This window comes from Hylobates moloch, unplaced genomic scaffold, assembly GCF_009828535.3.
Source record: "Hylobates moloch isolate HMO894 unplaced genomic scaffold, HMol_V3 SCAFFOLD_24, whole genome shotgun sequence".
Classification (NCBI taxonomy): Eukaryota; Metazoa; Chordata; class Mammalia; order Primates; family Hylobatidae; genus Hylobates; species Hylobates moloch.
Genome location: NW_026652299.1, coordinates 13,223,583 through 13,243,329, shown reverse-complemented (window position 1 = coordinate 13,243,329; position 19,747 = coordinate 13,223,583). Strand labels below are relative to the sequence as shown.

Below are 19,747 nucleotides of genomic sequence, written 5' to 3'. Positions count from 1 at the left end.
TCTCTAGAATTTATTCATCTTGTATAATTGAAACTTTATACACTCTAATACTTCCCCATTAATACCTCCGTCCAGCCCCTGCCAACCACCATTCCACTCTCTCCTTCTATGAATTTGACTATTTTAGATTCATCATATAACCGAGATAATGCAGTATTTGTCTTTCTGTGTCTGGTTTATTTCACTTAGAATAATATCTTCTGGGTTCATCCATGGTGTTGCAAATAGCAGGATTTCTTACATTTTTAAGGCTGAATAGTATTTCATTGTATGTATATACCACTTTTTCTTTATCTATTCATCCTCAACAGGCATTTAGGTTGTTTCCATTTCTTGGCTATTGTCGTGAACCTAGTAATACAGATATCTCTTCAGGATCCTAACATTAATTCCTTTGGATAAATACCAAGAAGTAGGATTATTGGATCATATGGTGGGGTTATTTATAATTTTTTGAGGAATCTCCTTATTGTTTTCCATAGCAGCTGCACCAATTTACATTCTCACCAACAGTATAGAAGTGCTCCTTTTTTTTCCACATCCTGGCCAATACTTTTTAACTTTTTTTATTATTAATAGTCCTCCTAACATGTATGAGGAAATATCTCACTGTGGTTTTGATTTGCTTTCCCTGATGATTAGCGATGTTGAGCACTTTTGATATAAGTGTTGGACATTTGCATGTCTTCTTTGGAGAAATATCTATTGTGATCCTTTGCCAATCTTTAACCAGATTATTTGTTGTTGGGCTTTTGAGGGGTTTTTTGGCATGGAGCTGTAAGAGTTCTTTATGTATTTTGGATACTAATTCTTTATACAGACATATGGTTTGCAAATATTTTCTCCTGTTTTCTATTTTGCAGGATAGGTTTGTCTCTCACTTGATTTGTTTCCATTCATCTTATCTTCACAATATTTATACTTGCCACATTGCTTTTTAAGTGATATTTGAAAAGCATGTTTACATGGTATTCTTGCAATTGTAAAATCCTCCCAGAAAAACTGAATCTTTTACGTTATCATGCCCTATTCCCCCCAACTTTAAACCAGTTCTAGAAGCATTTAAAATCAGTGACCTTGATAGGGATTTAAAGTGATACCATCTCACACTAGTCAGAATGGCGATTATTAAAAAGTCCAGAAACAATAGATGCTGGTGAGGATGCAGAGAAACAGGAACACTTTTACACTGTTAGTCGGAGTGTAAATTAGTTCAACAAATTAGTAAATTAGTTCAATTGAAATTAGTTCAATTGTGGAAGACAGTGTCATGATTTCCCAAAGATCTAGAGGCAGAAATACCATTTAACCCAACAATCTCATTACTGGGTATATCCCCAAAGGAATATAAATCATTCTATTATAGGCCGGATGCAGTGGCTCATGCCTGTAATCCCAGCACTCTGGGAGGCCGAGGCGGGTGGATCACTAGAGGTCAGGAGTTTGAGACCAGCCTGACCAACGGGTGAAACCCTGTCTCTACTAAAAATACAAAAATTAGACAGGTGTGGTGGCATGTGCCTGTAGTCCCAGCTACTCAGGAGGCTGAGGCATGAGAATAACTTGAACCTGGATGGCAGGGGCTGCAGTGAGTCGAGATTGCACCACTGCACTCCAGCCTGGGTGACAGAGTGAGGTTCAGTCTCAAAAAATAAATAAATAAATAAACCATTCTATTTATAAAGATATATATGCACCTGTATGTTCATTGCAGCACTATTCACAATAGCAAAGACATGGAACCAACCCAAATGCCCATCAGTGATAGATTGGATTAAGAAAATATATACCATGGAATACTATGCAGCCATAAAAATGAATGAGATCATTTCCTTTGCAAGGATATGGAGGTAGCTGGAATCCATTATCTTCATTAAACTAATGCAGAAACAGAAAACCAAACACCACATGCTCTCACTTATAAGTGGGAGCTAAATCATGAGAACACATGGACACAGGGAGGGGAACAACAAAAACTGGGGCCTTTCATAGGGGGAGGTTGGGGGAGTGAGGCCATCAGGAAGACCAGCTAATGAACACTGAGCTTAATACCGAGGTGATGGGTTGATGTGTGCAGCAAACCATCATGGCACATGTATACCTGTGTAACAAACCTGCGCATCCTGCACACATACCCTGTAACTTAAAAGTTGAAGGAAAAATAAATAAATAAATAAATCTAGTATTGATTTGGATTATTTCAGTTTGTGTTCCCCATATAATATTTGTTCAAAATAATTTACAAAATGCTCTAAAATGTGAAAGACTTACAAGAACTTGAATGTAAGACAATATCCTTTTATTCTGAGGAATACTTTTGGACAAAGTATTAAGTCTACTATGTGTTTGGCATCATACTAAATAATAAGAGAAATATAATACAAAGAGGCAGAAAGAGATCAGAAAGCTGGAGATGTGGGTATCTCACTGGTCACACACTGTGGTGTGCATGCCATTTTGACTCAGAAAGCAAGGGTTGGCTTTTCTCAGAGGGTGATATCATGCTGACTGCAAAATGAAGAAGAAAGTGAACAACGTGAAATTTTATGGTAGGACATGAGTAGGCAAGGTGTGAATCATACCAGGCCAAAATGGCCATAGCATGGGGTCTAGATTTATGTGTGCTAAGAAGCAGTCCTTGGGGTATTTTTAGTACGGATGTAGTATGATCTGATTCATATTTTTCATATTGCACCTTGTCTTGTACATAGAAAATAATAGTGTCTTGGTGGCAGAGTGGAAGGAGAGATTTAGTAGGAGGCGAAGGTTTAGTGTAAGTGGGAGCTGAGAGAAGGAGGCTTGGATCAGTAGAGGAGATGAAGAGAAATGGACAGAATTCCATAAAGAAATTCTAAAGACAGGCCGGGAGCAGTGGCTCACACCTGTAATCCCAGCACTTTGGGAGGCTGAGGCAGGCAGAACACCTGAAGTCAAGAGTTCGAGACCAGCCTGGCTAACATGGTGAAACCCCATCTCTACTAAAATACAAAAATTAGCTGAGTGTGGTGGTGCACATCTGTAGTCCCAGCTACTCAGGAGGCTGAGGCAGGAGAATCGCTTGAACCCAGGAGGCGGAGGTTGTGGTGAGCCAAGATCGTGCCACTGCACTCCAGCCTGGGCGACAGAGGGAGACTCTACCAAAAAAAAACAGAAAGAAAAGAAAAGAAAGAAAAAAAAAAAGAAAAATTCCAAAGACATAATGGACTAGGAAAATATTTGAACCTCATATTGCTTTTCTACAGATCAGTAAGAAAAAGACTGATAACTGAAAGTAAAATGAACGAGGAATGTTAACAGTTTGCAGAAAAGGAAATAAAAAATGCTTCTAAATATATGTTAAGTTGTTCGATTTTACTCCTAATAAGATAAATGAAAATGAAAATTACAATGAAATGTATATTTACTAAAGACTAGCAAAAAGCAGAGAGTTTAACAGAATATAAACTTGGGGAGGGTAGAAAGAAATATTCTCATACATTTCTGGGTTGGATGTAAATTAGTATACTGTCTGTGTTGGACAATTTGCAGGTATCTATCAAAATCACACATGTACTTATTCTTAGACCCAGAAGATTCTTCTCATTGTAATTTATCCTAGAGATAAACCTTTATTCTACATCCTGTAACAGAGGCTGTTGGTGCTCTGCTCACGTTCATCAGAGCTGCAGCCTTTTACCAATGACTCTCAGAAGCTGGTGTGTATTCACTTCAGCTATCTCACTCTTGAGGTTAAATAATTGTGAGGAGTGTGTTTTTCATCTTTCTCAGATTTCCTCATTTGAGCTTCCCATAAGGTTAAACTCCAGTTGCCCATGGCAATACCTTGGCTCGATACCGCACCATTGGATGACTGCCTTCTTTTCCCTGGATCACTTCCCTCTTCCTTTACTGGTTTTCCCAGTACTTCTGAATAAATTACTTACAATCAAGATTTGTTTCTGGAGAAACTCAACTAAGGCAATCAATCGGAGCCTTTTCTCTGAATGTTCTTTCTACTTTTAGATTCCTAACAGGGGTGCTACTGGCATTTGGGTAGCATATGTCTGTCATACAACCTTGCCATTACCTTTCAGGATGTTTAGCATGTCTCTTCTTTGGACACAGAATTCCAGTAGTTACTGTGACAGCCAAAAACTTAATACATGCATTTCCTTATTTCCACGTCTTTCTCTCTCCCCTGGAAACACAGCTTTTCCTGTAGCCCTCTCAAGTAGTGCCAATATCTTCTCTCAGATGCCACATACCACTAGGCCAGTGGGGGGCTCCTTACTGCTTCCAGATCATTTTCTCTTCTTCCCCTAAAACTCCAGCTTTTAATATCATATTTTCCCACCATAATATTGCTATGATTCCCTGTGTTTCCCTTGACTACTCCTCCTTATTCCTTAAAGATTTAGCCTTTAGCTGACTGATATTTTATCAAACGCTATTCCTATAACAATTCTTGGTGATTGTAATATTCATGTGGATGATCCTTTCAGCTCCACGGCCTCTCAGTTCCTTGACTTTCTCTCTTCTCTTCTTCAATGATCTTATCTGTCCTTCATAAGAGAACCTCCAGAATCTCCTACCAAATACCTACCTGTATCTCTGCATCTGTGCCCACCTACTGCCTTCTTTTCTGTTACTATAAATGAACACCCGGTGCCTATCCAGACCAACATATCTTCTAGTGTTCTAATCCCATACTTTCCTGCCTACTGAAAGATATAATTCTAGCAATTCATCTTGCTCTACCTGCATCCCAAAATTTCCCTCTTCATAGCAGTCAAATATGCTGCAATTTTGCCCATCTGAAAATGATAATATGCTCAACTGGTTTTTATTCTACATCACTGGCTACTTTGCCACAGCCTACTTTGCTAGTTTTGCCTTGTCTCTTTGATTCTAACTATTGGAGGGCCCCCACGCCTAAGCCCATGAACTTTTCTTTATCTATGCTGCTTACATTATTATTTTGTTAATTTCTGTGGCTTTCAATATCACATATAAAATGAAAATTCCAGAATTTATTTATCCAGCTTGATCTCACCTCTGAATTCCAGACTTATATATCCACTATCCTTTTTGATAGCTCTATCTGGTACCTGATAAATAGTTCCAACTGGAAATTTTAAAAACCAAATTTATATCCTCCTATCCAAACATGCTCACTCAATGATCTTCTACTTAGGAAATGGCATATTCATCATTCCATTTGCTCACACCAAAGTCCCGGCATCATTTAATTTCTCTTTCACACTCTACATCTACTTTATCAGCAAATCTTTTTGGCTCTATATTAAAAGTATAAATAGAACTCAATCACCACTTACACCTCCATTGCCCCCAACATTCTAGTCCAAACCATAATCCTTTTTTAAAATTTCAATAGCCTCCTGATTGGGTTCCCTATTTTCATTTTCCCCCACAGTCTGATTTCACTACAGAAGTCAGAGTGATCCTTTTAAGACTTAAGTCAGATCATGTTATTACTTTGGTCAAAACTCTGTATCTCATTTGGAATAAAGGTGAATGTTCATATAACGGCTCGCAAGACCAGATAGAATCTAATCCCTCAGGCACCATTCCAGTCTCCTCTTTAACCTCTGAATAAATAACTGGAGAATGGAGACAGGTTCCACATAGATTTTTGGAGGTAGAACTATTAAGACCTGTCAGTGGATTCGATGTGGTAGGATTAGGGAAAGAGAGCAATAAAACATGGTAAACAACTCCCTAGTTTTTGGCCTGAGCACCTGGATATATGATTGTGTGTTAACTCTCATGGGAAAGACTAGGGGAAGAGTAGGTATGGGCCTACCTAATGTGTATTTGTAGGATGTGGTTATAGCAAGTAGGTAAGAATTCTGTCATATACGTGTTAGGCTTTAGGTACTTACTGGACATTTAAGTGAAGATTATGAGTATGCAGCTCTGAAGTCCAGTAAGAGAAAACTAGGTGAGTGTATTTCATGAAATCTATAAAAGATGCTGCTGTTACTAAAAGGATGCAATGTTGAGAGATTTTGATGCTGCTGAGAGATTGAGGAAAAACTGAACAGAGGCTGACAACTAATTAGATATATTCAGGTCACTGGTAACCTTGTGAAACCGTATTAGTGGAAAGATGGGATGGGTTAGGGACAGAATACGAGGAGTGAAATGGAAGAGTTTATACAACTAATATGGTAGTAGAAAGATAAACTGATTCTGATTGCATCTATTTTTAACCATCATTGTTGTGATATAATTAACATACCATAAATTTACCCATGTAAAGTATACAATTCAGTGGTATTCAGTGTATTCAAAAGATTGTACAACCATCACTACTATCTAATTCCAGAACATTTTCAATACTTCCCAAGGAAACCTCACCTTAATTAGCGGTCACTTTCCAATCTCCCAATCTCTGCCAATCACTATCTTCTTTCTGTCCCTATGAATCTGCCTATTCTAGACATTTCATGCAAGTGAAGTCATACAATACATGGGCCTTTGTGTCTGGTTCTTTCGCTTAGCATGTTTGCAAGGTTGTAGTGTGTGTCCATGCTTTATTCCTTTCTATGACTAAATATATTCAATTATTTTACGGATATACCATATTTTGTTTATCTGTTCATCAGATGATAGACATTTGGGTTGTTTCCACCTTTCAGCTGTTAAAGATAAGGCTGCTATAAGCATTCATGTAGGAGTTTTTGGCCGAAAATATTTTCATTTCTCTTGGGTACATCCTAGGAGTAGAATTGCTATGTCATGTAGTAACTACATGTTTAGCAATTTGAGTAACTGCCAGACTTTTCTAAAGTGGCTGCACCATTTTATATTCCCACCAGAAATTCCAACCAGATTTGGGTCTTTTAAAAATATATTTCAACTCTACTTAGCTTTTTGAACATTTGGAACGTAGTCACAATAATTGTTTTAGGGTCTGTGTCTGCTAATTATATTATCTGTGCCAATTTTCGGTCCGTTTTGATTTACTGGTTGCTCTCCCCAATATGAGTTGTGTTTTTCTGTTTCTTTGTATGCCTGGTAATCTTTGACTGCATGCATACTTTGTGAATTTGTTGGGTGCTGGATACTTTTGAACTCTCATAAATCTTCTTGAGCTTTGTTCAGGTATGATGTTAAGTTACTTGGAAACAGCTTGATCTTTTCAGATGTTGCTATTATGATTTGTTTGGCAGGTTGAGGGCAGTTCTCAGGCTAGGGCTAATTATTTCCCACCACTGAGGCAAGACCTTCTTGAGTACTTTATCCAGTGCCTATGAATTATGAGTTTTTCCAATCTGGCCGGTAGTGGGAACAGACACTATTTCTGGCCCTATGTATGTTACAGCCACAGGTTCTCTCTACTTCCTCCAGATGGTCCTTTTCTAGGCCTCATGTAGTTTCTTCATAGTTATGATCAAAACTCTTCTGAATACTTGACAGAGATCCCTCTGCGGGCCCCCAGGCTTCACTCTGTGCAGCTCTCTTTCTCCTCTGTCACTCTTTCCTAAGAACTCTCACTGCGTTGATCTTCCTGGACTCTCAGCAATGTTGCCTCAATTCAGAATCATAACTGGGCTCCACCTTTGTTCTCCTACCACATATCATGACCTGAAAACTCTCTCAAATTAGTAAGCTGGGGCAACAGTAGGTCTTATCCCTTTTATTTCCTGTATTTCAAGAATCTCCATGTCCATTGCTTGATATCTAGTGTCATAAAAACCATTGTTTCATGTCTTTTGTCTGTTTTTGTCGTGTTTAGTTGTTACAGGTAGGAGGGTAAATCTAGTTCTATTACTCCACCTTGACCATATATTTTTTCTAAATCAGAGATAGCAGGGAGGACTCTGAAATGGCCCATCGTCAATGCCTTTCCTTCCTTATTTATGATGAGAATGAGGGCTTTGACTCAAATCATTTCTATGTATATTTGCATAGTTGTTTCTCAGATCTTAAAAACAGATGGGGCAAGCACTGATACCTCAAATAGATTTCTTTTTTGGAAACAAAATATTCCACTGAGTAATAGTCATTTATAGTATGGGATGCTAGCCCAAGCTTTGTCCTGGCAGAGTTTACAGATCCAAATGTCTGCACAGAGGCTTGACAGATGTGAAGTGTAAGCCAGATGTAATATGTGATGAACTGAGAACATGACAGTGAACTGGAGAGGCAGGCTTGGTCCAAAGTCCTTCAAATTCAAAAGTATGACAGCAAATAAAAGTGCCCTTTCTGACTGAACTTAATCCCACTGTCTGCATCCAAAACTCTGACCACCTGCCTCAGTTATAAGACAGTTTTAATTTATTTATCTTTCACCAACCACAATAAGTGGCACTGAATGATTGTTTTATTAAAATATCTTGTACAAAAATATCTTTAAAAGAACAATACATATTATTAATTTTTGTATAGTGATATTATTATTAATGCCCGTAAGTCCTTCAAAGGAGGCTCACTGTCCCCCAGAAGAAGATTAACTAGGAGAATGCAAAATCATAGATGAGGAAATAAGTGTAATTTTCCTGAAGCAGCAAGTATTTTACCAATCTCAGAATGTGTGTCCACAAAGCTTAGCAATATATTCATGTCAAGGACAGTAGTTACATCTCTTTTATCTTCCCAGCAAAAAGTAACTCTTTTACTACAACCAGTTTCACCTGTTTTGCAACTTGCTTTGGTCAATATTTTCTTTAGCTGGGAAGAAAGCTAACTGACACAGTGAAGGTGGAAAACTGGTTTTAGAAACCTATTGATATAAGCTAGAAGAGACGTATTTGGAGAGCTGGAATCAATATTTTAAATACAATAATTTCTAGACTTTAAATAGTTATACTTTGGTTTCCAGTTTTCTAGAAATTAAATGGTAGCTAAGACTATCATATTAGGAATTGAAATATGAATGATTCTACAGACTATGACTTAGCCGTGATGCTCATAAAATTCTAAGTCCTGCAGCTACTCAAGGTAGTCCATACAAATACAAACCCAGAATATCTGAGTCATGTTATGAGTGAAATATATGTTCCTACTAATATTCAATCTGAATTACCTGGCCTTTTAAAGGACATCAAAGGATTTCAACATACAATAGTCAGATATAAAGTGTTAGTGTGGTTTTTTTAACACCTAGTAAAAATAACAATGTTATTAATTGTATGAAGAAGAAAGGCCATCTGGTTAGGTAGTCTGACCACAATACTTAACAGGAAGATTAGCTTCTCCAACATAAATACTTAGTAACACACACCACTGCTGTGACAATCACCACTGACTTTCACTGTAGGGTTTATGAATCTTTAAGGTTATATTTTATGACTGAACTGCATTTTTAAAACACTTTTCCCAAACAATCTATGAAAAGCCAGACTTCTTTTAATTATTGTTTGTTTTAACAACTTACATTAAAAAGAAGGGACATCTTTCCAAGTAGGTTTTGTTAGATCAGTGGTTTTCAATTTGGGGTGGTTTTCCAGGGGACATTTGGCAATGTTGAGAAATGTTTTGTTATAACTGGACAGGTGGGTGCTACTGGTAGAGATGCCACCAAAAATCTTACAATGCACAAGACAGCTCCCTACAACAAAGAATTATCCAACCTCAAATGTCAATAGAGCTGAGATTGAGAAGTCATGTGTTAAATCAAGACTGTGATATTGTTAAGCTTCTGTATAAATTCTAGTTGAGAAATACCTTTGTGGTAACTTTTAAAATTACAATTGTTTCAAGAAAAACAACTAATTTAGGCTTATTTACTATTTCAAAATAATAACTTCCTATTTGCTTAGCATTTTATCATTAAAAAAATTTTTTTTAATAGAGACAGGACCTCTCTATGCTGCCCAGGCTGGTATTGAACTCCTGGGCTCAAGTGATCCTCCTGCCTTGGGCTCCCACAGTGCTGGGATTATAGGCATGAAACACCATACCTGGCCTTTTCTTTTTATTTTCTTTTAGCCTTTTATCTTTTGCACAATCCTTTCATATGTTTCATCTCATTTTCTCTTCATAGATTTGTGGTGAAATTATCTTTTTCCCTGTTCCGCTATCAAGGGCACTGTTGTGCAGGACAAGGCTAGAGGAGTCAAAGAAGCTACACTGATTCACATTCTGAATGAAAAACCCAGTGCTCCTTTGCTATCCTATCCTATAGCGGTGACATTCTTGTTAAGGACACTATATGAAAAGAAATTTAAAAATAAACAAAAACAAATCATTGTGTACCTCTGGGGATGTGACCCCAGAAGATAGGTGTCATATGCTCTAAGAATGGAGGAAGCAGGAGAAACATAGGTTGGGTATGGGAGGTGAGGAGCAAGAATGGGGAGTAAGAGGTGGAAAAAACAATGACATTGCTAAAGCCAGCTGGAGAAGCACAGGCAGATTCCTAAACTGAATGTGACTGCTTTCCTGTGAAAATCATTCCTTCTCCCTCAAGCAGGGTAAGACCCTTACAAAAACACAAAATGGATAAATCTGCTGAATTCAACTAGAAAAACAGAAACCACACTTATTTCTTCAAACAAAGAATGTGATACAAGGAATCTGTTGCACAGGTGATGGAAAAACTGAGAAGAATCCAGGGGAAATTCTTCCCCGGAGAAGCAACCACAGGAAACTATTGCACTTTTAAGTAGGTGGCAGAAGGAGGTAGTATTGTCAGATCCCAGGGCTGATTTCATGGTAGGCCTGTCCAGCAAGAGAGGGAGCCTCTGGGGAGACAGCAACAGGGGATGGTGCCTAAGGCAGAAAGAGATGGGGAGATACACTGGTTTCTCCCACCCTCCAGTCACCTGACAGTGCTCCCTGTTAGCCTAGCCCAGTAGGAAGCCAGCTGACACATGGTCTGGAAAACGGCCTGTAGAAGCCAGCTGAGATAAGGACAGAGAAGGGCAGGGGAGGAGTATCTTCCAAGACTAGCAGGCTAGTCATCACATGTCCCGTGGAGGAATGCCAATGGAGGAACACCATGGATTGGTTCAAGTGATCAAGTAAATATTCCAGGAACTTAATCATGTTTTCTTTCAAAATAAGATGTTTTAAGTCTATCCTAGACCAAATAATTAAATAATTAAAATAAAAATCAAACTCAGAAGAGAAAGAGTATTTGACAAATGAAGCACGGTACCTTTTTGTATAAATATCCAGGCCTTTTAGGATTAAGTGATTACCACGGAGAGAAAAGTTTTTTTAAAATAGAAAATAGAAAGAAAACAGCTCTAACGGGGGATTTTGTCACACCTGTTTTGCACACAGTAGGCTCTACAGTCAAAATAGAGGCAAATTCTCGCTGAGCTTTTGACGACATGAAAATAAAGGCATTCATCACCTTTCCTCTCAAAATTGCAGACTGTAGCAGAACACCATTTTTAAAAGTCTAGTCTGATTTCCTTTCTGGGGAAAAAAATGAGAAAGGAAACTAAAGAGACAAAAATATATAATTGCAGACTCTCCCTCTTAACTGGATCACTGTGTACCCAAAATATGTGTAATTCAATTTTAAGAAATATATTGAAATGGCAGAATCACTAGTATAGAGACCTCAGAAATCCTGGAACACAAAAGCCAACTATTAATGGCTATTTCAACTGAGTAATGGTTAACATTTCCAACAGATGTAATCTGGGGTAATTGCTGGGGATATTTTGGCTTTCTTGTACACGTTCTTAATCTGCATAACTGATCAGAAAAGCCACAGAGAAGTGTAGCAGGGATGCCACATGTAACTGAGTCATAAAAGGCTACTTTAGAGAAGGAGACACTCAAAGCACAGGGAAATGTAAGCAGGCACCTTACGTAGGAAAACGTGCAGTGCGATTTCTGGTAGCTGTCCTGCTTTGGACACAAATGGCTGGTCAGTCCCAGCAGGCAGGGCAAGACTGAAGCACCCAATATGCAATCCAGACCAGGGCTTTGAAGGGGCTGGGGCTCCAGAGAGCCAGATGAAGCTGCAGCCTTAAGAGAGTCCAGTTATCATTTCTACAGGGTCAAGCAAACAAATGCCATAGTCCAAAGTGGCAGTCGCCTGGGGGCAGAGTCCTCAGAGATAGAACAAGGGCTTGAAAGGGAATCTAAGGGCTGGTGAAACTCTTGAAATCCAGGCAGACCAGCTCGTTTTGGGAATAAGGGGAGTGTTTGCCTGAGAGCTGCTGGCAGAAGGTGAGTAGCCAAGACAGGGTATCAGGCAAAGAAGCCCATTAGGATATAGAAACTGGGCAAGAGAGAGATTTAAGTGATGATGGAGGTGAGGGGCTTGAACTGCATCATAGAGACGTGTGTAAGTGTTTGCTTTCCTCCCAGAGGCATTTTTCTAATCCTTTAAGGCTCAAGTTCTCACTATAGGTGCTGTGCCCAGAACTCATAAGCATTTCCCAGTCTTATAAAATTGTTTGAGAGCTGGACAAGAAAATGTCCTGGCTCTAAAACACAAAGCAAACTATAAAATGAAATTAATAAATATTTCAAGAGGAAAATTACATGAATTCCTTTAATTTTCATAACAAAACATCGTGCTTTTCATGTGTGATAGGACTATATTTTCCAGTGTTTGATAGGATGTGGGATGAGGCCTCTGAAAGAATATCCAGGGTTTATGTAACCCTTGAATTCGCCTTTCTTCTGCTTGGCATAGTTCAGGCAGGGGAGGTCCAACGTGTTAAGACTTCAGCAAGGTTGGGCAAACAGTGGAAGGAAAAAGCCCAAACCACCATAGCCAGAAATGTGAGGGAGGGGAGGAGAAGAGACTGGAAGGACGGGTGTCTGGGAGAGTTGCACAGGTTGGCTTGACTGAGTGCTGAGAGATGCAGGCACAGTGCCCCTGGAGACGGTGCACTCTGGTTTCTAATTTTGGAAATGGTCATACCAGGGTTTCCAATTCGGCAGGCAGGCTAGCAGTGAAAGACTGAAGTGTAGGAGAACCATCTGGAGGCCAGTGGCCATTCAGTTTTGTGTGGGGGTATAAACATAGAATTGACAAAGGCAAGACAGGGCTTAGTTTCTAAAGCGGGGAAGCAGCAGAAGGGAAGTGACGACTGAACAGGAGAATCTGGTTCTTCTGAGGCACCAGACCAGTGGAAAATCAGTGACTCAAGGAACACTGAGGTCCAGAGGTTCTAAGGCTCCTGGGTTTACTTAGTGTCTGATTGGCTACAAGGCAATTTCAGGAACACCACAGAAGGTCAACCAATGAGAATGGACTTCTAGATTGCTTGTCTGGGAGCAGGGCCTAATTCTATTCTATATGCATCCTCGTTGAGAGGAGGGGCACCTGAGTCTAAGTGAAACAAGGGGTGATCCAATCTGATATTACCTTGGAGACAGGACCCCTTTGTGTGTCCAGAGAAATAGGCATGGAACTGCCATTTCTTGAGTCAGGTTCCAAGGTGACTGGGGTGAAGTGGCTCCAATTTAGGAGAAGGACACAAAGACAGGAAACCACCAAGTATGCACTGCAGGGGCAGATGTTTAAACAAACTCTTCTAGCCAGGTACAGCCCTGATAGGGAGGAGGGTGTGTCTCTCTGAGGAGACCACAGACCCTGACCTGGAGACATTGTGATGACTGAGCAGAGATAAAAGAGGAGGAGACCAATCAGTTGCAACTCTAGAGACAATTAGGGCTGGTGCAGAGGCTGGTGGCCTCTGGCTGAAGAACAGAGTGGAGAGCTTTAGACTTCCCCTGGGTCTGTATCCAGGTTCCAGGGTCAACCACAACTCTTCTTTCTCTGTTACCTGAGAGCAGAGAAGGGACAGGGCCAGGGCACCAGCAGGAGAGAGCTTAGCTGGCCAAGCTGAAGAGAGAGGTCATTAGGGACTAGATCATGGCAGCAGCGACTGCCTGGATCCTGGCAGAATAAAATAATTCCAGCAACAGTAAGTGACTTTGGATAAGGGCCCTCAGCTGATGCCTGGAGGGATGCTGTAGGAGTTTTGGATAATCTTGTAGAAGAGATCATTTTTATTGTTTTTCTTTTATTACACTATGAATAGAGGACCTGCAGGTAGGGTAGCCAAGACTTTTCCCAGATGATATATTCCCCAGCAGAAGTACTGCCATTTCTAATGCGTGAGGCACTAATGATAAAGAATCTACGGATTACTAGCATTTCAAGAGCCTCAACCACGTTTTAAACCTAATTCAAATGAATATTTAACTGAACGGCTATAAGATGTGGCAGTATGCCAACCATTCAACTTATTCTTCACATTTTTCACAAGAAAAACAACAAAAACCATCTCTCCTATAGACCTGACAGATTATCCAAAGAACCAAAACAGTAAATTTATGAATGTGTATTTAATTTGAAACAAAGAAGTATTCTGAAATATTTGACATAATGTGACTGGGGACATAAACGTAAGGGTGTGGGCCAGGCACTGTGGCTCATGCCTGTAATCTCAGCACTTTGGGAGGCCAAGGCAGGAAGATCACTTGAAGCCAGGAGTTCCAGACCAGCTTGGGCAACATGGTGAAACCCGGTCTCCAGAAAAAATGAAATGAAAAAAAAAAAAAAATTACCTGGACTTGATAGTGCATGCCTGCAGGAGGCTGAGATGGGAGGATCCCTTGGGCCCAAGAGGTCAAGACTGCACTCAGTTATGATTGCACCACTGCCCTCCAGCCTGGGTAACAGAGCAAGATGGAACAGGACGGGGAAGGGACAGGGAAGGAAAAGGAGAGGGGAGGGGAAGGGAGGGGAGAGAAGACAGAGAGAGAAAGAGAGAAAAGTAAAAGGAAAAAAGGAAAGAAAAGAAAGGAAAGGAAAGGAGGAAGAAAGGAAAGAAAAGAAAAAGAAAAAAGAAAAGAAAGAGAAAAATAAGAAAGAAAAGAAAGTAAGAGAAAGGAAGGGTGTCAATGAAGGACTTAAAGCACTTAAAAATGGTCCTGTTCTCAGAATTCAAGGTAGGCCCTGTTCTGAGTTTCCTGAGAATTCTCCGGGAATGATTTTTGAGTGATAAGTACATCAAATGTATGGGTCCTTTCTTGCCATAGGCATCACTAGACAAGGCTTACAGGTGGAATTGCTTGAGTTCTTAAGTTTTTTGTACCCTTAAGAAGTCAGTATCATGTAATACAAAAGTACTACAAAACTAGGAATTCACAAGCAAGGTGAGAAGCCAGAGGCAGAAAAATGAAGACACGGGAAGAGAGAATGAAATTACGTGTACAATAATTTACAAGTTATTAATATTAAACAAGGGTTTTGGTGTTTCCTTCCAGATAAAAGGCCTAATATTTACTACAGTGAAAAATAATTAGCAAATAAGCTGTCATTTCTTTCCACATTAATTCCAGAAACTAAATGTCATTTTAATTGTATAAGTGTTAGCTTATGGAAGTTGGGACTGAGTTTGGTTTCCTTGAAGAAAATTTGGGAAAGAAGGGGATAATGATTAGAAAAACATGTGGGATGCCAGGTATGGTAGTGCGCATCTGTTAAGTCCCAGCTACTCAGGAGGCTGAGACAAGATTGTTTAAGTCCAGGAGTTTGAAACTGTAGTGAGTCATCATCATGCCTATGAATAACCACTGCACTCCAGCCTGGGAAACAAAGGGAGATCCTGTCTGTTTTAAAAAAAAAAAAAAAAAGAAAAAAAAGAAAAAGGAAAAAGAAAAAAAGTGGAAAACAGCTTACTAGCAAAGAGCTTGGTGGACTGCATTAAAACGTGTAGGGGCATTAGCAAAATCTCCAGAACCAGCGAGCCCAAAATATTCATCACTGAGGATTCATAAAGTATTGCATGCTTGCTAACAGGCATATTCCTTGCTTTTTTATCTTTACATGGAAGATAATAATGGATTTGTGAGTTTTGTATAGCTTAATTTTTGACAACTAGAATTGGAAAATTATTGTATAAACCAGGTGGTGGTATGGACGGCAGTGGTGAGTCCACTGTGCCTACATAGCCATGAAATGGGAGCATCTGTGGTGTTTAATTTAGAAGAGGAACAAGATGCTACAGTCACTAAAATATCAAAGTGGGAAGCTTGACTGGTTCTTCAGGCAGAGCCTCATAGGGTTGGGTCATGGAGATCCAGAGTCTGAGGCTCATCTGTTTATTAAACTCAGAACGACTGTTCTGATCATCGTCACTAACTGCTGACATAATTATAGGAAGTAGAACTTCCAAGTTGGCCATATACACTGAGGAGTATAAATAGTTTCCTATAGAAAATTAACAAATAGTAGCAAAATAAATATGCAAAAGTTATATGCATATTTATTCAGTAGGCTTTTAGGCAGGACAGGTTGGGTGATCCTAATGGTTAATGCCTTAAACGAAGCAAGCCCAATACTGACCTAGCAGAGGCAAACTGTGCTCTACACTAATGATAAAGCTGTTATTTCTCTATTTTAAAAATTTACTTACAGCAGCAATAAATGAAAGCCTATCATATCTCTCTAGTTTTCCAATAGGTATCCAGTAAGTAGGAAATCAAATTAAAAAGGTAGTTCTTTAGCAGACTGGTAATAAAGAATCAAGCTTTAGTAAGCTTTAATCCAAGCTTATTGACCATAAAACCATCTTTTACTTTGCTAAGCCATCACAGTTTTGTTAGCATTACTTACAAGCCATATTCACTCTTACTATTTACTATCATTTTATTAGTGGGTAAAGTCACTGAATACTGCAAGCTAGAGAGGAATGGTGTGTCCTACCACTTAGGGTAAGGAGATCAAGCCTAGGGAAAAGACTCTCTGAGAATACGCTGAGGAGCAATTTGACATCCTTGTGGTGGAAGTTGATTGAATCAGTTCCCAACTTCAGCCCAGTCAACTGTGAAGGGTCAGCATCACTCTTAACTTCCAATTGGAAATGTACTCAATGCATTTATAATTTAATTCTATGAGTGTATTATATTTATTAGGTGTCTTATGATTTTTAATTATTGGAAGAGACGGGGTGACATACTACGAAGGGGTTGAAAGAGCTAAAAGGCTTAGTCAAAAATTACATGTAATTTTTGCTGTATGTCACATACCATAAAGTTAACACGGGTGCACAGTGAGTATAGCAAATAGTTCCAACTGTTCTTTGCTGGTATTTGGAGATGGTGAAATGTTTGCACAAATATTTCCTCTCTCCACCAACTCTTCCCCCATTCCGTAATGCTCACTTCCACTTCTGTTTTTTTAACTTTTGGAGTTCCTTGATCTGCATAAACATTCTACCAACTCAGCCCAAGGCAACTTTGAATTTTATGGTTACACTGCTAACTTCATCTTTATCTGAAAACTTTTGGCACAGATTTTGTCTTAAAGCACGTTTTGTCTTAAATAAGTCAATAAGATTGCTAATGTAAGGTCAGGTGCTAATCCCAGCACTTTGGGAGACAGAAGTGGGAGGATCACTTGAGGCCAGGAGTTTGAGCCCAGCCTGGGCAATATGGGGAGAGTCTCTTTCTACTAAAAATACAAAAATTAGCCGGACTCATGCCTGTAGTCCCAGATACTTGGTGGCTGAGGCACAGAATTGCTTGAATCCAGGAGGTGACCCAGGATCGCGCCACTGCACTCCAGCCTGGGGTACAAAGCGAGATCCTGTCTCAAACAAACAAAAAGAAAAAAGAAATTAAAACGATAGCTAATGTAGTATTAATTTGAAATGAGGGGGATGTGCCTGTCCAGTATTCAAATTTCAGTAACCTTTGGATGAATTACTTGCCATTTCTAGTTCTTGTTGCTTAATTTTAAGATGGAAATTTCTACCTTGAAGTTTTAGAGAGGTTGTTGAGAGAACAGAGGTGATACAAGACTATGCTTAGAATACTCAGCACATAGCAAAATAATATTTTCCCTCTGCCCTCTCTCTTTTCCTGGAAAGCCAGGTAAGCAATGAGAAGGTGGTTTATGGCCAGGTGTGGTGGTTCACGCCGGCAAATCCCAGCACTTTGGGAGACCAAGGTGGGAGGATCCCTTGAGCTCAGGAGTTAGAGATCTGCTTGGGCCACACAGCAAGACCTCGTCTCCACAAAAAATTAAGATTACCTGGGCGTGGCACATTACTGTAATCCCAGCTACTTGGGAGGCTGAGTTGGGAGGATCACTTTAGCCTAGGAGGTCGAGGCTGCAGTGAGCTGTGATGGCACCACTGCACTCCAGCCTGGGTGACAGCCCTGTCAAAAAACAAAACAAAACAAAAATTGCTGACGTATGCACAAAGTAAAAAGAGTTGGGATCCTTGAATGACGTTGATGTCTGTTCTGGCAAAGACTGGATTGTTGGTCCCCCAAACTTCTTTAACGAAGTTTACTCCTGGTAGCTCGATTAAGTATCTTTGTCCCATGGCCGTGGGGAATAAAGAGTTCAGTTGTCCCCTCCCCCTTTTTAAACTGAGCGTCCGAAGAAACAAGGCAATCCCATCCTCTCTTCACACATTTGTGCAGGTGCAGCTTTATTTCCCACCGTGCGGTCCCAGGAGGCCGCCTGCTCTTCCGCACTCACTTCCTAGGCATCCTGGCCGCCCCTCGGCAGGCTCTCCTTCTGGCCTGAGACTTCCAGCTGAGCCTCATCCCCTCCACCCGAAAACTGCTCCATGGGGCACTTCATCTACCTGGAAAATTCTCGATTTCCAACTGGAGCCTGTATACTGCTGGTTGTGTCTCAGCAGTTATTACAGCTCTGGGCTCACAACGGGAGCTTAGCAAAAGTTCCACCCTGGCTTCCTAGACTGCTACAGCTCCAAGAAAAATCCTGTGCGCACAAACGGCCGCCGCCTTTGGCGTCTCCCGCGGATTAGACCAGTTAGGAGGTCTCAGCAGGCTTTTAGGCAGGACAAGTTTTACGCTGGCCAAATAAGGGTCAAGCTAAGCAAGGCGCCTCCGTGCGCCTAGCCAGAGCGGTGCGGGCTGCGGAGCCTGCCCAGCCGGGAGCCCAGTGCCAGGCGGCGGCGGCAGCGGCTGCCCAAGCACGGCGGCAAATCGGAACCCGCCCGGAAGTGCCCGGCGCTGGAGGAGGGAGCAAGGGCCCGGGAGCCGCCGCCGCCGCGCGCACGCGCCCTCGCGGGCTGGGGCCGGGGCTGGAGTCGTAACTCGGAAGCCGGAGCCCAGACGGGCCCGCGGCGGGGGGGGTGGGGTCTGCCCGGGGGCGGGAGCGGCGGAGGTAGCCGCCCCTGGCGGCGGGTTTGTTTATCCCGGGGAAGAAGTTTAGGAGCGGGAGATAGGGAAGGAGGGCGGGTCGGGGAGGAGGGATGCGGTTCGGCGGAGGCGGCCGCCACAGGGACTTGCCGCCATCACCCCTGCTGCCACCACCGCAGCCTCGGGCTCCCAGGGCCGACACGGCCGCCGCCTCAGCGAGAGAGGAGTCTCCACCGGGACTGACCGTTGCCGCCCTGCACGTCCAGGTAGGCGCCCCTCCCCCTCCCTCCGGTCCCCGCGGCAGCCCCAGGCGCTTGCTCCCCTCCCCCGGCTCGCCGTAGACCGGCGGCCTCCTGCTCGCGCCTCACTGCGCCCTCTTCCCTCTGGGTCCTGGACCCCCGCTCGGGCGGCGAGCTCCGGCCTGCTCTGGGGGCTACCTCCCACGTCCCCGGACCGCCCTTCCCTCGCGCGGCGGCGCCACATTCCCCGGGGATGCCCCCAATCCCTCCTTGATTTCCCAGCCTCCACCTTCCAGGATCCCCTTTAGTTTTACCCCCGGGGTTCGCCCCTGCTTTTCCTCTGGCCTCCCTCCTCCTCTATACCTGTATACCTCCACGCCTGCCCCTTTCTACCTGAGTGCTGCCCAAAGCCAGAAACTGCATGCTCTCCCACCGCGCTGCGTCCACTTTCA

At 41.6% G+C, this 19,747-nt stretch overlaps 1 protein-coding gene and 1 long non-coding RNA gene across 3 annotated transcripts in view; one reads left to right on the top strand and one right to left on the bottom strand.

The window, feature by feature from the left end:
• The window catches only part of LOC131382437 (uncharacterized), a 52,926-nt gene extending 34,138 nt beyond the window's left edge, over window positions 1-18,788 (bottom strand). The window contains exons 1-2 of the long non-coding RNA XR_009211931.1: window positions 18,534-18,788; window positions 17,969-18,096 (exon numbers count right to left, since the gene is read on the bottom strand). This is a non-coding gene — a long non-coding RNA (uncharacterized LOC131382437). The remainder of the gene's footprint in view (window positions 1-17,968; window positions 18,097-18,533) is intronic.
• A 183-nt stretch (window positions 18,789-18,971) lies between these two features.
• The window catches only part of SPOPL (speckle type BTB/POZ protein like), a 65,716-nt gene continuing 64,940 nt past the window's right edge, over window positions 18,972-19,747 (top strand). Inside the window, exon 1 of one of the 2 annotated variants that reach the window (XM_032145720.2) lies at window positions 18,972-19,322. The gene's annotated coding sequence lies outside the window, so the exon portion shown is untranslated. The remainder of the gene's footprint in view (window positions 19,323-19,747) is intronic. The other variant, XR_009211932.1, reaches the window with a different exon arrangement.